The sequence below is a fragment of the Bison bison genome, unplaced genomic scaffold (genome assembly GCF_000754665.1).
Source record: "Bison bison bison isolate TAMUID 2011002044 unplaced genomic scaffold, Bison_UMD1.0 scf7180017864030, whole genome shotgun sequence".
Classification (NCBI taxonomy): Eukaryota; Metazoa; Chordata; class Mammalia; order Artiodactyla; family Bovidae; genus Bison; species Bison bison.
The window spans coordinates 2,041,050-2,054,536 of record NW_011494602.1 but is presented as its reverse complement, the minus strand read 5'-3'; the positions used below and the strand labels follow the sequence as shown (position 1 = coordinate 2,054,536).

The window sequence follows — 13,487 nt, the reverse complement described above, 5'->3', positions numbered from 1 at the left end:
CCTTGTTCTTCCTCCTCTCTGTTTTAAACAGAAGGGTGCCGGAAGCCTGGGCTTGACAGTGGAAGTTTTGGCCTGGGAAATTGTTATTATTTGGACGAAATGGAGTACAGTGACAGGGCCAGGTATTTGTATCAAACATCTACATTATATGGAGAAGGCGAAGGCACCCCACTCCAGTACTCTTGCCTGGAAAATTCCATGGATGGAGGAGCCTGGTGGGCTGCAGTCCATGGGGTCGCTAAGAGTCGGACAGGACTGAGCGACTTAGCAGCAGCAGCAGATTCTCCTTCCCAGTTTTCAGTTTGTGACATACAGATTGTGTTTGTATATACATTCATTCATTTATTCAGTACATTTGTTGAGTACCTGGTGTGTACTAGGTTGTAAGGATTCTGTAGTAAATGAAAACCACTTTATTTCATGAAGTTTCCATTCTGTCACCTTGAGAGCTACTAGGTTGGGCAAGTAACAGTGTTTTCTGGTTCTTAGACCTGCTATAATACACAAACAAGTATTCGTTTGCTCCTTCCCCTATCTTCCCCCGCTCCTTTTTCCTCCTGGACTAGGAATAAATCATACTGACACTTTATTTCTTGGATCCTGGACCTGACTGCATTTGTAGATGAACCGGTTCATTTTACGAACAATATTCAAGGTACTTACGGCCTTGCTGCTCCAGCTGTGAACTGTGTATCAGCCGCTTGAACATCACCTGGGAGCTTGTTAGAAACGCCGCTGACTCCGAATCTGCCGCGAGAAGCGCATCTTAAGTTCAGACAGCACTGACTGAGGGCACGGACTAAAGACAAAGACTTTCTCTTTACAACTTGTGCTTCTGGAACAATATATGGTCAGTATAGTCCACGCTTTAAATGAAGTGGACGTGTGGCTTTATATTCATCAGTTTAATGTCAAGATGCCAATTTAGCATTCTAAAAAGTTGAGGATTTGTCAGCCCCATATACTGTTAGGTAACATTTGCTATGCAACACCTTTTGTCCTATGTGCATGTTTTATTTTTAATTTATTTGAAGTTGAACTCAAAATTCTGTTTGTTTTCAGTAGTTCAATATCAACTTGGAAAACCTTGGGGCATAGTTTACCAAAGCTTTTTTGGCACCTTGCATTCTGTCATTTTAAAATAACAAATCTAAATTTAATTTATTTCAGGGGTTCTCAGCTTTGGTTCTCAGCTATGAAAAAATCACTTGGGGTGCTTAAAAAAACCAACAACCCAGACCAGTATCAGCAGACTCTGAGATCTGTGGATGGAATTTAAGGAAGTTAAGGTATTTGAGAAACAACAAATGAGTTTTATATTTTCTGTGTTGCTATTTGTTAGATTTTTCTCCCTTGTATATTTACTTAAAATAATTATGAAGAGAGTTGGACTGGAAATGTGGTGAACTAGCTTCTTAGTAACCCATCAGCTTGCTGTTTATTGTGTCCTAAGCAAGTTATTCAGTCTTTCTTTCCTTTATCCATCTAAATATTAATTGGGAAAAGAAGAATGAAGGTCCTGTTATGTTTTACTTAGTCTCTTGTGTATGTTGCAAAATGTAATGGATATTTATATTCTGTGCATGTGAGGAAAAGAAGTATTTTGCAAGTGTAATATTCACTGCTTCTGATTTTCCTATACTGTATCTTGTATATGCTGGTAAGCATAATGGGTCTGGAAATGAATTCTAGAGCCAGACTCTCTGGGTTGAAATCCTAGCTCCTCCAGCTACCAGCTTAAACTGATTACTTAACCCTTTTGTGCTTCAGTCTGTTGTTTAGTTGCTAAGGGGTGTCTGACTCTTGCTTACCACATGGACGGTAGCCTGCCAGGCTCCTCTATCCATGGGGTTTCCCAGCAAGAACACTGGAGCAGGTTGCCATTTCCTTCTTTAGGGAATCTTCCCAATGCAGGGATCAAACCCGAGTTTTCTAAATTGGCAGGCAGATTCTTTACCACTGTGCCACCTGGGAAGCCCTATACCTTAGTTCAGTTCAGTCGCTCAGTCGTGTCCGACTCTTTGTGACCGCATGAATCGCAGCACTCCAGGCCTCCCTGTCCATCACCATCTCCCAGAGTTCACTTAAACTCACGTCCATTGAGTCAGTGATGCCATCCAGCCATCTCATCCTCTGTTGTCCCTTTCTCCTCCTGCCTTCAGTCTTTCCCAGCATCAGGGTCTTTTCCAGTGAGTCAGTTGCTTCATCTCAAAAATAGGGTTGATATGAGGGTCAGATAAGTTAATACAAGAAAAGTGCTGAAAACAGTGCTTGGCACTTAGTCACAGCTATGTAAATGTTAATTAGGTATTATTCTATTTAAGTCTTTGGATTATTAAAGTTTTGTTCATACATTCAAATCACTAATGGGTAAAGGTATTGTAGTTCCATGACTTTTTAGGCCACGTATCCATTTGGGAAAGAGGGTGATTTAAATACAATATGCCAAGCCAGGAAGATGTGTGAGTGAGAGGTTTTTTTAATGATCTTTTTCTTTTCTCTGAATAGCTTTATGGAGGTATGATTGTCGTACAGTAAACAGCACATACTTAAAGTATACTGTTTGATGGTGATTTACATGTATATACCAATGAAATCAACACTTGAGTCAAGATAGTGAATGTACTCGTCACCTCCCAAAAGTTTTCTCTTGTCCTTTTGTAAACCCTCTGGGCTCTTCTAGACAACTGCTGCTCTGTTTTCTGTCACTCTTGCATTTCCCAGAATTTTATCTAAATGGAATCTTCATGTATGTGCTGTCTTGGGGGGTGGGGTAGTCTGCTTTTTTTCACTCATTATAATTGAGGGCCATCTTTGGTGCAAGCATCAGTGTTTCATTCCTTTGTAATTGCTATATTCAGCAATTTGTTAGACTAATTTGTTTGCACATTTGTTAATTGAAGGGCATTTGGGTTGTTTTTATTTTGATAGTGGTCATTTTCACATTGGAAAAAAAAAAAAGTAATTATTTGGTGGCCAGTCAGTTCAGTCGCTCAGTTGTGTCCGACTCTTTGCGACCCCATGAATCGCAGCACGCCAGGCCTCCCTGTCCATCACCAACTCCCAGAGATCACCCAAACTCATGTCCATCGAGTTGGTGATGCCATCCAGCCATCTCATCCTCTGTCGTCCCCTTCTCCTCTTGCCCCCAATCCCTCCCAGCATCAGAGTCTTTTCCAAGGAGTCAACTCTTCACATGAGGTGGCCAAAGTACTGGAGTTTCAGCTTTAGCATCATTCCTTCCAAAGAACACCCAGGCCTTCCATATGCAGAGAACCTAGGAGGTGCCAGTGGTAGACTGTGTTTGTTTGGGACTTTGTCTTTGACGTTGTTTAGTTTATGCATTCACGTTTTCTGAATGAAACGTTATAGTTTTTTAGATGCCAAACATGTCATCTATATTGAGTTGTTAGTGCGTTGGATCTCTTTTATTGAGATATAATTTATATGTAACTTAATAGTTTCATATGTACAACACAATTGTTTGATATATGTATATATAGTTAAACAACTCAGGGGGTTAGGGGTGCTGACCCTCTGTGCTGTTGAATATCTGCATACAACTTTACAGTGACAAGCTCACAACTCAGCCCCCATCTGAGATTCCACATCTTTGAATTCAACCAACTGTGGATCATGTGGTACTGTAGTATGTATTTATTGGGAAAAATCCAAGTGAAGTGGATTCTCATAGTTCAAACCTTGTTGTTCAAGGGTTATCTGTATAGTACGGTTTTATTAACTGATCACCATGTGGTACATTCCCAGGGCTTACTTATTTCATAACTGGAAGTTTGTACCTTTTGACTCCCTTCACCCATTTCACCATCCCCTACCATCCCTTCCTCAACACCCCACCCCCTGCCCTTGCCCCACCAACGACCACCAATATTTTCTCTGTATCTGAGTTTGGTGTTTGTTTTGTTTTAGATTTCACAGAAAAGTGGATCATATTATATTTGTCTTTCACTGTCTTACTTATTAGAAGAATGCCCATTATGTTGTCGCAAAGAGCAGGATTTCCTTTCTTCATGACTGAATAGCATTCCATTATATATATGCATACACCGTAATTTCTTTATCCATTCATCTATCATGGACACTTAGGATGTCTCCCCTGTCTTGGCTATTGTGGTTAATACTTCAGTGAACATGGAGGTGCAGATTACCTTTTCAAGTTAGTGTTTTTCTTTTCTAAAGATAAATACTGTGAAGTGGAATTGCCACATCATATGGCAGTTATATTTTTAATTTTTTGAGGAACCTCCTTACTGTTTTCTATAGTGGCTAACCAATTTAAATTCCCATCTACAGGACACAAAGGCTCCCCTTTTTTCACATCCTTACCAATACTTCAGTTGCTCAGTAGTGTACGACTCTTTGTGACCCCTTTGACGTCAGCACGCCAGGCTTCCCTGACAGTCACCAACTCTCGGAGCTTGCTCAAACTCATGTCCATCGAGTCAGTGTGTCGTCCCCTTCTCTTCCTGCCTTCAGTCTTTCCCAGCATCAGGGTCTTTTCCAGTGAGTCAGTTCTTCACATCAGGTGGACAAAATATTGGCCATCACCAGCACTTATTTGTTGTCTTTTTGATGATAGCTATTCTGACAAGTGTGAGATGACATCTCATTGTGATTTTGAGTTCCTTTTCTCTGGAGATTTGGAGGTGCTGAGTAGGCTGTCTGAGGTCATGTAAAAAGGTAGGATTTGAACGCATGTCATTTTTGCTAGAACCCGAGACCATGATTGCCTTGTGGGTCAGCGCCTGTTTCTGACAAAGTATTAAATAAAAATTAGATGCTGTTTTTTAGTGAAGCAACCACACAGGGCAAGGTGGGGATTTTCTGTGGGCCCCACAGGAATGGGAGGCCCAGAACTTGGCTTAGATGACCACGTTAAGGGTATAGAGTGAACTGTGGACTTAATCTTGGTGGGAGATTTCAGTATATGACCTACATTTAAAGAAAAAGAAAACAAAATCCTAATTTTTTTTGTGTCACTTGCATTATTTTCCTGTTGTTTCCATTTGTTTTTTGTTTTTTTTGTCAAGTTCACTTTGGCATTCAGAATTATCATATGAATAATAGGAAAAGCTGATTCACTACTTTTTTACACTGTAATTACCTTTTCAAATTTTATCAGAGTTGTTGTCAGCAAGATCTTTACTCATTTATCATTTTTCCTTGGTATTTTGTTAAGGTTTGTGATTCCTTCTTCATATTGTCCTTTTATGCGTGTGTGATAAAATTAGATTGGGGGAGTAGGGGCAACAGGTTATGAAATGATTTCTCATTCCTGAATTACAGTTGTTCCTTCATAAATTCTAGGGCCTTTGTTGTTTTAAGACAATAGAAGAGAGTATAACATATTCTTGGTAAAGTTTGAAATCTGGAGATTAGAAGCCTAAAGCTAATTTCTGATCTTTTAAATTCTGAGTAGGTGCTTTGGCTTGTGATGCAGACCGGCAGTGCTAGATGGAAGACAAATGTGAATTTCAGAGTGCCTTGAATTTTCCCACAGAATAATCTAGAAGGTCACAAACTTTAATAGAGTTTATCTCTGCTTTGTATTTAAATGACAGGACAATCGTGATATTGTTTCATCTACTTCCATTCCCTCCCCAAATTAATTTTCTTAAGGATTTTAGGATCTTTCCCTCTCCACTAAAAACACATATTTTTGGTGAGGTCAGACGCTATTGAAGACTTTTTGTGAAAGAATGCCTGTTTACAGGTCAGAGAAAATGGGCTCAAGAATGCAGGGTAGAGGATGAGATACTGTTTGTAAGACATATACTTTAACTTCTCAGTATGTTTATGAAGATTATATGCTTTGAGATATTTGGAAAATTGATCTTTTTGGAGCTTGTTCTGAACTTCTTAAAAACAGGGTGTAAAGTAAAAATTCTACTGCATGTAGACTCGAATCGGCAGCTCTGATAAAGCTTTTTTAACATTTATGCTTTGAACCCCAGGCCCTGAGCTTGCTGTTCCCTCCTTAAAGTAATGCTAGGAGCCTAGGAAGGTAATTTTTTAAGGTGCATGCTTGCTTTTTAACTGTGTGTGTGCACATTTATCTTTTAATGATCAGTATGTAGAGGCTAATAATACCTTTTTCATTCAGATGAATGTAAGGATGTCAGTATTTTAAGGACAAAAACAAGTCACTGAAAACCTCACATTTATGACCTAATAAGGCTGAAACTCCAGTACTCTGGCCACCTCATGCGAAGAGTTGACTCAATGGAAAAGACTCTGATGCCGCGAGGGATTGAGGGCAGGAGGAGAAGGGGACGACAGAGGATGAGATGGCTGGATGGCATCACCGACTCGATGGACGTGAGTCTGAGTGAACTCCGGGAGTTGGTGATGGACAGGGAGGCCTGGCATGCTGTGATTCATGGGGTCGCAAAGAGTCAGATACTACTGAGCGACTGAACTGAACTGAACTGAACTGATGACCTAAAACTTCAACCAGGTATCTCTTGCCCCTTATGTTCAATACAAAACACTTCCATATTTTCTTTACATTTATATGCATCTTAGCTCTCTCAACTTTGGCTGCATGATATATGTAACTTACGTGTTATTTGTGTATTGAAATAGGACCAGAGTACCTTGACCTCCTGTTTAGAGGGTTTAATAAGGAATTTGGGATTTGGAGACAGTAAAGATGTATTAGATTAATAGGTATAAGTCTAAAACAGTAACACAGTCTGTAGCCACTGATTTCAGTAACATCAGCAGATTCCAATTAGCAGGCTTGACACTTACCTTTGCCCTGCTCCAGGTTATCAGAGGGAATAAGAATGGCCCCTGTTCTCAGAAAGCTCTGGTCACAGGGAGGGGAGGGACTGAGGAGCAGAGTTAAGTGAGTGGAGGGGGTGTGGAAGGGCTGGGCTGGCTCAGAGAAGGGACCCTTCACCCTGGGGATCCCTAGAGAGCTCCCGAGAAGCAGGCGGCAGCTCAGTTGGGTTTCCAATGATAACTCGATCTTAGGAAGAGAGGACCTTCTCTAGTGTGACACGCATATGTACACATATGTGCTGGCCCTGCGTGTTCAAGGTCACATGCCCAAGTTGGCTGTGGAGGCCTCGGAGCTGTGACGGTCCCTGAGCCGGGGGTGGTGGGGCTCATACCTGCTCCAGTTCCTCGCCTGACGGTTTCGAGGCTGGAGAGTGCCAGGATGGAGACTGGAGCTTCTTGGAGAGGCCCGGGCCCTTCAGGACGACCAGCTCTTGGGGCCTGAGACCGCCTGGCACCCCCTCCTGTGGTTTTCCCTCCTTGGGGGAGGCAGACGGCTGTCTGCGGCTTCCTCTGTCCTGTCCCGGACGACAGGCGCTGAGAGGAGAGAGCGCCCTGTGTGCTGCCCCAGGCCCCTGGCAAATGGCCTTCCTGTGTTTAGACTTCAGCCTCCCAGGGTTTCATAAAAGGACAGTGAAGGCCTTGCCCCTCACCGCCCCAGGGTGGTCGTCAAGGCAGCAGTAACGCAAGGGGTCAATCAGAGATACCTATGGGCACCGCTGCCACCTCGCCAGATGTGGGGAGACTCAGCAGGAGGCTGGTGCTCTCTGGCGCTTCTGCTGCCCGTCCCTTCTGTTGGCCTGTTCTGTTATGAATACGCGTCTGCACGTCTTACACACACCTTCTCTCAGTTTGTGGTTCCACCTCACCCCCCTCCCCAACTGAAGTTTAATTTTTTTAACCTTTTTGTTTTGAAATAATTATAGATTTGCCCCAAATTGGCATAAAAGTACATGGAGTCCCCTGTACCCATCGCCCAGCTTCCTCCAGTGGTGACATCTTTTGTGACTAGAGTGCAGTTATTAAAACCAGAAAGCTAACATCGGTACAACCTCCAGAGCTTATGAGATGGAACCAGTTTACATGCATTTGTGTAGCTGTTTTTATCATGTGTTTCTATTCCTGTAACCAGCACCACAAGCACAGTGTAGAGTTCCATTGCCAGAGCTTCCTTCTGCAGCTTCCCTATTCCTAACCCCTGGCAACCACGAATGTGGTCTTCGCTTCTATAATTTTGTTGTCTGAAGAATGTTATATGAGTGGGATCATACATTCTATAACCTTTCAGATTGTCTTTTTTCTCCTGAGGATCATCCCCTTGAGATGATCCAGCCAAGCGGTCGTGTGTGTCAGCGGTTCAGTTATGGTTGCTGAGTGATGTCCCATGGTACAGATACGCCAGATCTGTTTAACCACTCACCCACTGAAGGACACCTGGGCTGTTTCCAGTTTTTGGCTGTTACGAATAAAGTCACTATGAACATTTGGCTACAAATTTTTATGTGAGCCTAGGTTTTCATTTTTCTGGGGTGAATTACCAGGAGTGCAAATTTTAGATTATGTGGTAAGCACATGGTTAGTTTTGTAGGAAGCTGTCAACAATCTCTTTTCTAGAGTGGCTCTGTGATCTTTACAGTCTTTCCAGTAGTGTAGGAGACATGCCTGTTCTCTGCATCTCCACCAGCATTTGGTGTTACCTGTTTTTTTTTTTTAATCTCTTTTTTTATTAGCCATTCTGGTAGGTATGTAGTGATGGCTCATGATGTTGAGTGTTTTTTTTTAATTGAAATATAGTCAGTGTATACTGTTATGTATAGTCAAGCCAACAAAGGTCTATATAGTCAAGGCTATGGTCTTGCCAGTCGTCACGTACGGTTGTGAGAACTGGACGATAAAAAAGGCAAGGCTTCAAAGAATTGATGCCTTCAAACTGTGGTTCTGGAGAAGACTCCTGAAAGTCTGTTGGACAGCAAGGAGATCAAACCAGTCAATCTTAAGGGAAATCAACCCTGAATACATGTTGGAAGGACTGATGCTGAAGCTCCAGTACACTTGGCGCATTGGAAAAGTCCCTGATGCTGGGAAAGATTGACAGCAGAGGAGAAGAGGGCGTCAGAGGATGAGATGGCTGGATGGCACAATGGATATGAACTTGGGCAAACTTCAGGAGATGGTGAGGGACAGGGAGGCCTGGCATGCTGAAGTCCATGGGGTCGCAAAGAGTCGGACACGACTGGATGACTGAACAACAACTGTTTTTTAGTTTCAGGTGTACTATATAAATGATGCCTCATTTGCATACAGCATAAAATGATTCGAGTGTCTTTCATGCTTATTTCCCATGTTTGTCCTCTGCTGACATACGTGGTAATGTCCTTTGCCCACTTTTTGACTGGATTGGTTTTATTTTTTTACCATTGAGTTTTGAGAGTTCTTTATGTGTTCTAGTTTATAAGTTGTTTACTGGTTATGTGGATTGCAAATATTTTATTCCAGTCTGTAGAGAAGTTTTAATCTTAATACTGCCAACTCTACCATTCTTTTTCTTTTTGGGTTATACTTCTTGTATCTAGTTTAAAAATACCTTCCTTTCTCAGAGCTTATGAAAAACATTTCCTGAAAGCTGCTAACTTTTCACATTTGAGTTTGTAGCTCATCTGTAGTTGATCTTTATGTGCTGTGTGAAGTAGTGGTCCAGTTTTCTATTTTTCCAAGTAGACACACGGTTGTTGGACCACAGTTTGTCAAATGAACAGTTTCCTTATTTCCCACTGATGTGCACCACTGCTCCCGTCACCGTTTCCACGAGCCCAGGGGCTTGTTTCTGGCCTGTGAAGTCTGTTCCTTCAGCCTGTTTGTTTCCCCTTTGCCAGCACATTATTTGATTTACTCTGGCACTGTGGTAGTTTTGCAGTATCTGGTAAGACTGACTCCCTTCATTGTTTTTCTTTTTTTGTTTTCCTTCTCTCTTAGTACTTTTTGTTCTTCTTCAGATTCCCTGTTTAGGATTGTGCCTGGGATTGCATAAAGTTTGAACAATGTGATGAGGTCTGGCACATGTCTTATTAAATTCATCTCTAGATATTGTAAATCTGTGGAATGCTAGTATGATGATATTTTCAGAAATCTATATCTTCTGCTTGTTTCAAAGAAATTGCTTTTAACATTCATCAGTAAACATGTTTGCTACTTTTTTTTTTTTTGGTAGATGCTTTTCTCACATTAGCTTGTTTCTATTCAGAGATTTCTAGTGTTTTCTTTTTTTTCTATTTCTATGAAAATCATCCTGTGCTTTTATTCTGCTTCCGTTTTTCAGTATGCTAATTGTTCTAGTATTAAACTGACCTTGCCCTGCTTGGATAACCCTCACTTGGTTCTGCAGTATTTTGTAATGTATTGCCTCTGTCTGTTTAGGACTCTTGTGTCTAAGCTCAGGCGTAGAGCTGGCTGTGATCTCCCTTTCGTAGTCTGCCCTTGCCCAGTGTCAGTCTCTGGGCTTCATAGGCTGAGTTGCACGGTGGGAGGGGCTCCCTTTCACCCTCTGCTCTGGAAGCATGTGTACATTTTGGCATTATTTATTCTTGGAAGAGCTGCTGGATTTTGGATCTCTTCTTAGATCACCTCTAAGAAGAGACCTTAGAGGTCAGCCTGTCCAACAGCATTGTTCTTCTGAGGCAGAAAGAATTAAATGCTGAGGCTCCAGTCCAGAAGGCCTGGTCCACTGTCTCAGGACTCAGCAGCCTCATCATTGTAGAAGCCCTAATCCCGACGTAAAGGTAACAGCCATTTTATTACCTGAGAGAGAGGGCACAAAGCCTTCACATCAGAGTCCACACAAATTCATAGGGAGACTTGAGAATCATCCCATCAGTATGACAAACAGGTCCCCTAGGTTTCTAGGGTCATCGGATTAAGTTAAAGAACCGAGAGGGGAAAGGGAGCCTTGGGCAGCACTCTGACAGCTCATGGAAAGCTGTGGGGAACAGGCAGAGGCTTCCCTGGCTCCACTGTGAGCAGCTCTGTGTAGGAATAACTCAGTGGGCTATTAATGCGTGTATTGCCCTTTGTGATGACAGGTGATAATTTTCACCTGGAATATCAAATATTCACTGTATGGTGTTTTTTCATGAAAGTCAATAAAGATTCAGTGTATTTTTTGGAAAATTTCCCAGAAACAGCAAACATAAAATAGTGTCAGCTCCTGTTTCAGGAATATTTCTTCATCCAGCAGACTTTCTTGAGCACCTTCTAACTTTGATAACCTGCTCCTTCCAGGATGGATAAGTGTGCTTTTACCTGTTTGGAAAACAGCAAATTGTTTGGGTTCATTTTATGCTTCACCTCCTCCTGTAGTTCATTTCTAGCCCCTGTGCATAAAGCTGTAGTGAGGCAGAGGATATGCGCCTATCTAAAGGACTTTAGCAGGTGTGCAGGCTCAAGGTCTACACAGCTGCTATCCAAATGCGTTACGCGCTTTATCTTGGTGCCCTGTCACATAGCATGATGGTAATTAAATTGATTCAGGCCACATTTGCCTTAGCTGTGGAGTCCCTTCCTCCCTTCTCCACACCCCCCACCTCTTCTGTCTCTTACCTTTCCCTCTATTTCTCTGTCTTTGATGAGCAGGAGAGAACCACCCTCCTGCAGCCTTGTTTGAAGTTGTGCTCCGTGTTGGGAACGTCTGCCTTGGCCAGGGGAACAAGGACATGCCTACCTTGGCAGCCCAGTTAGCCTTTGACCTCGCAGTTCTGCAGGGGACAGATGATGCTCGATGGCTCTCAGTGAGGTGACCTGACTCTTCTCCTGCCCTCGATCTTCAGCTGTGAGACCCTGGCCTGATCCCCCAAGTTCTTGTTGGGGGAATAGATGTCAGGCCTGGGAATAGATGGTCTGTAAGGGTGTCTTATAGTTCTAAAATTGTTAGTTTTTTGAGATTGCAAACACTGTGGGAACAAGTGAAAAAAAAATTGCATTGAGAGGCAGAATGCCATATGGTATTAAAAATGGGTTAAAAATGAGAGTAAGGTTATACAGTTGCTTTTTATTTATTTATTTTTTGCATGCAGTCTGTTTTATACTAGAGATCATATTATTTCATATAAAAATATGCCTTTCAGTTCTGGATTCTTACAGATTGTATTTTTGAGACGGGGCTTTGATGATGCTTTTTGAAGAATCCAGATCTTAAAACATAAATGCAGCTGCTCTTGCTTTACTGATTAAAGGGGGGGGAAATGAGCATTTTAAGAGTCAGCTGGAACCTTATTGTGAATTGAAAATATAACTTTCACTATAATATAGCTCTTAATCTATCTAACAGCAGATATGGTCTAAAGCCTTGTAATAGTCTTCTGTGTGGGCCACCTGTCCTTCTGGAAAAGGAAGACATACTGGAAAACCAGTGTGTAATTAAAAATAATTAGGGCGCACGTGCTTCAGATTTGGTTGGATACTTGTTGGCAGTACTCTTTTCCCTGTTCCTCTGTCTAGCTGAACTACCAGTATCCTCTAAATATCCCCAGAGAGGGACTCCCTAAATTCTTAACAGAAGTTACTCAAACCTGATTTAATGTATTTAAAGGAGCTGACTGTGTGTTTATCTGGCTCAGATAATACAATGTAATTTTAAATATTTAACTAGTTTTCAGAACAACCTTTATGGATGTTGTTTTAAAGCACATGTTCTTGACTTTCTAGAAAGTTATTTTTTCCATTTACACCTCTGTAGAAATGGGCTTGCTAAGATGAACATCATTAAAAAACATTCTAAAGCATATGCATTGCATTGTTCAGGGAACAGAAGTGAATAGATTAAAATGAAATTAAAATGATTTAGGGTTTGGATAAAGAAAGATATTTTTGTCTATTAAAAAATAGAATCAAAGATTATAAGATTTTTTTTAAAATTTCCCATTGACTAAGTAATAATAACTGTTAACACTCATCTGGGGCCTACTATTTGTAAATGATGAGACTGTTTTCATGTACTTAGTCCTTTCAATAATTTTAAGTTAGGTATTGCTACCCCTATTTTATAAATAAGGAATCTGGGATTCAGAATAACTGCTTTTCTTCTTTTGCATTGTGATTTCTTGCAGGATATTGACTGTAGCTCTCTGCTGTGCACTATCATATTGCTGTTTCTCCACTGCAGGTATGCTGGTTTGCATCTGCTAATCCCAGAGTCCCAGGCTGTCCCTCCCCAGCCCTTTCTCCCACTGGCAGCCCCCGTCTGCTCTCTGTCTGTGAGTCTCTTTCTGTTCTGTAGACAAGTTCACTTGTGTCATATTTTAGATTCCACGTGTGAGTATTTGTCTTTCTCTCTCTGACGTACTTCACTTAGTATGATAATCTCTAGGTCCATCCAAGTTTTGCAGATGGTATTATTTCATTCTTTCTCATGGCTGAGTAGTAGTCTATTGTATGTGTGTGTTGGAGAAGACTCTTGAGAGTCCCTTGGACTGCAAGGAGATCCAGGCAGTCCATTCTGAAGGAGATCAGCCCTGGGATTTCTTTGGAAGGAATGATGCTAAAGCTGAAACTCCAGTACTTTGGCCACCTCATGCGAAGAGTTGACTCATTGGAAAAGACTCTGATGCTGGGAGGGATTGGGGGCAAGAGGAGAAGGGAACGACAGAGGATGAGATGGCTGGATGGCATCACTGACTCGATGGACATGAGTT

The 13,487-nt window shown here is 41.7% G+C and overlaps 1 protein-coding gene across 16 annotated transcripts in view; it reads left to right on the top strand.

Moving 5' to 3' along the window:
• The window catches only part of SLX4IP (SLX4 interacting protein), a 222,678-nt gene that overhangs the window by 310 nt on the left and 208,881 nt on the right, over positions 1-13,487 (top strand). For 2 of the 16 annotated variants that reach the window (XM_010834206.1, XM_010834198.1), the window contains exons 2-5: positions 623-850; positions 1,171-1,289; positions 11,431-11,590; positions 12,903-12,958. The exons of 2 other annotated variants lie outside the window; for them this stretch is intronic. The gene's annotated coding sequence lies outside the window, so the exon portion shown is untranslated. Of the gene's footprint in view, positions 1-31; positions 123-622; positions 851-1,170; positions 1,290-6,301; positions 6,340-6,438; positions 6,479-11,430; positions 11,591-12,902; positions 12,959-13,487 lie in introns of those variants that run through there. 12 more of the 16 variants (XM_010834213.1, XM_010834208.1, XM_010834201.1 and 9 more) reach the window with 11 other exon arrangements.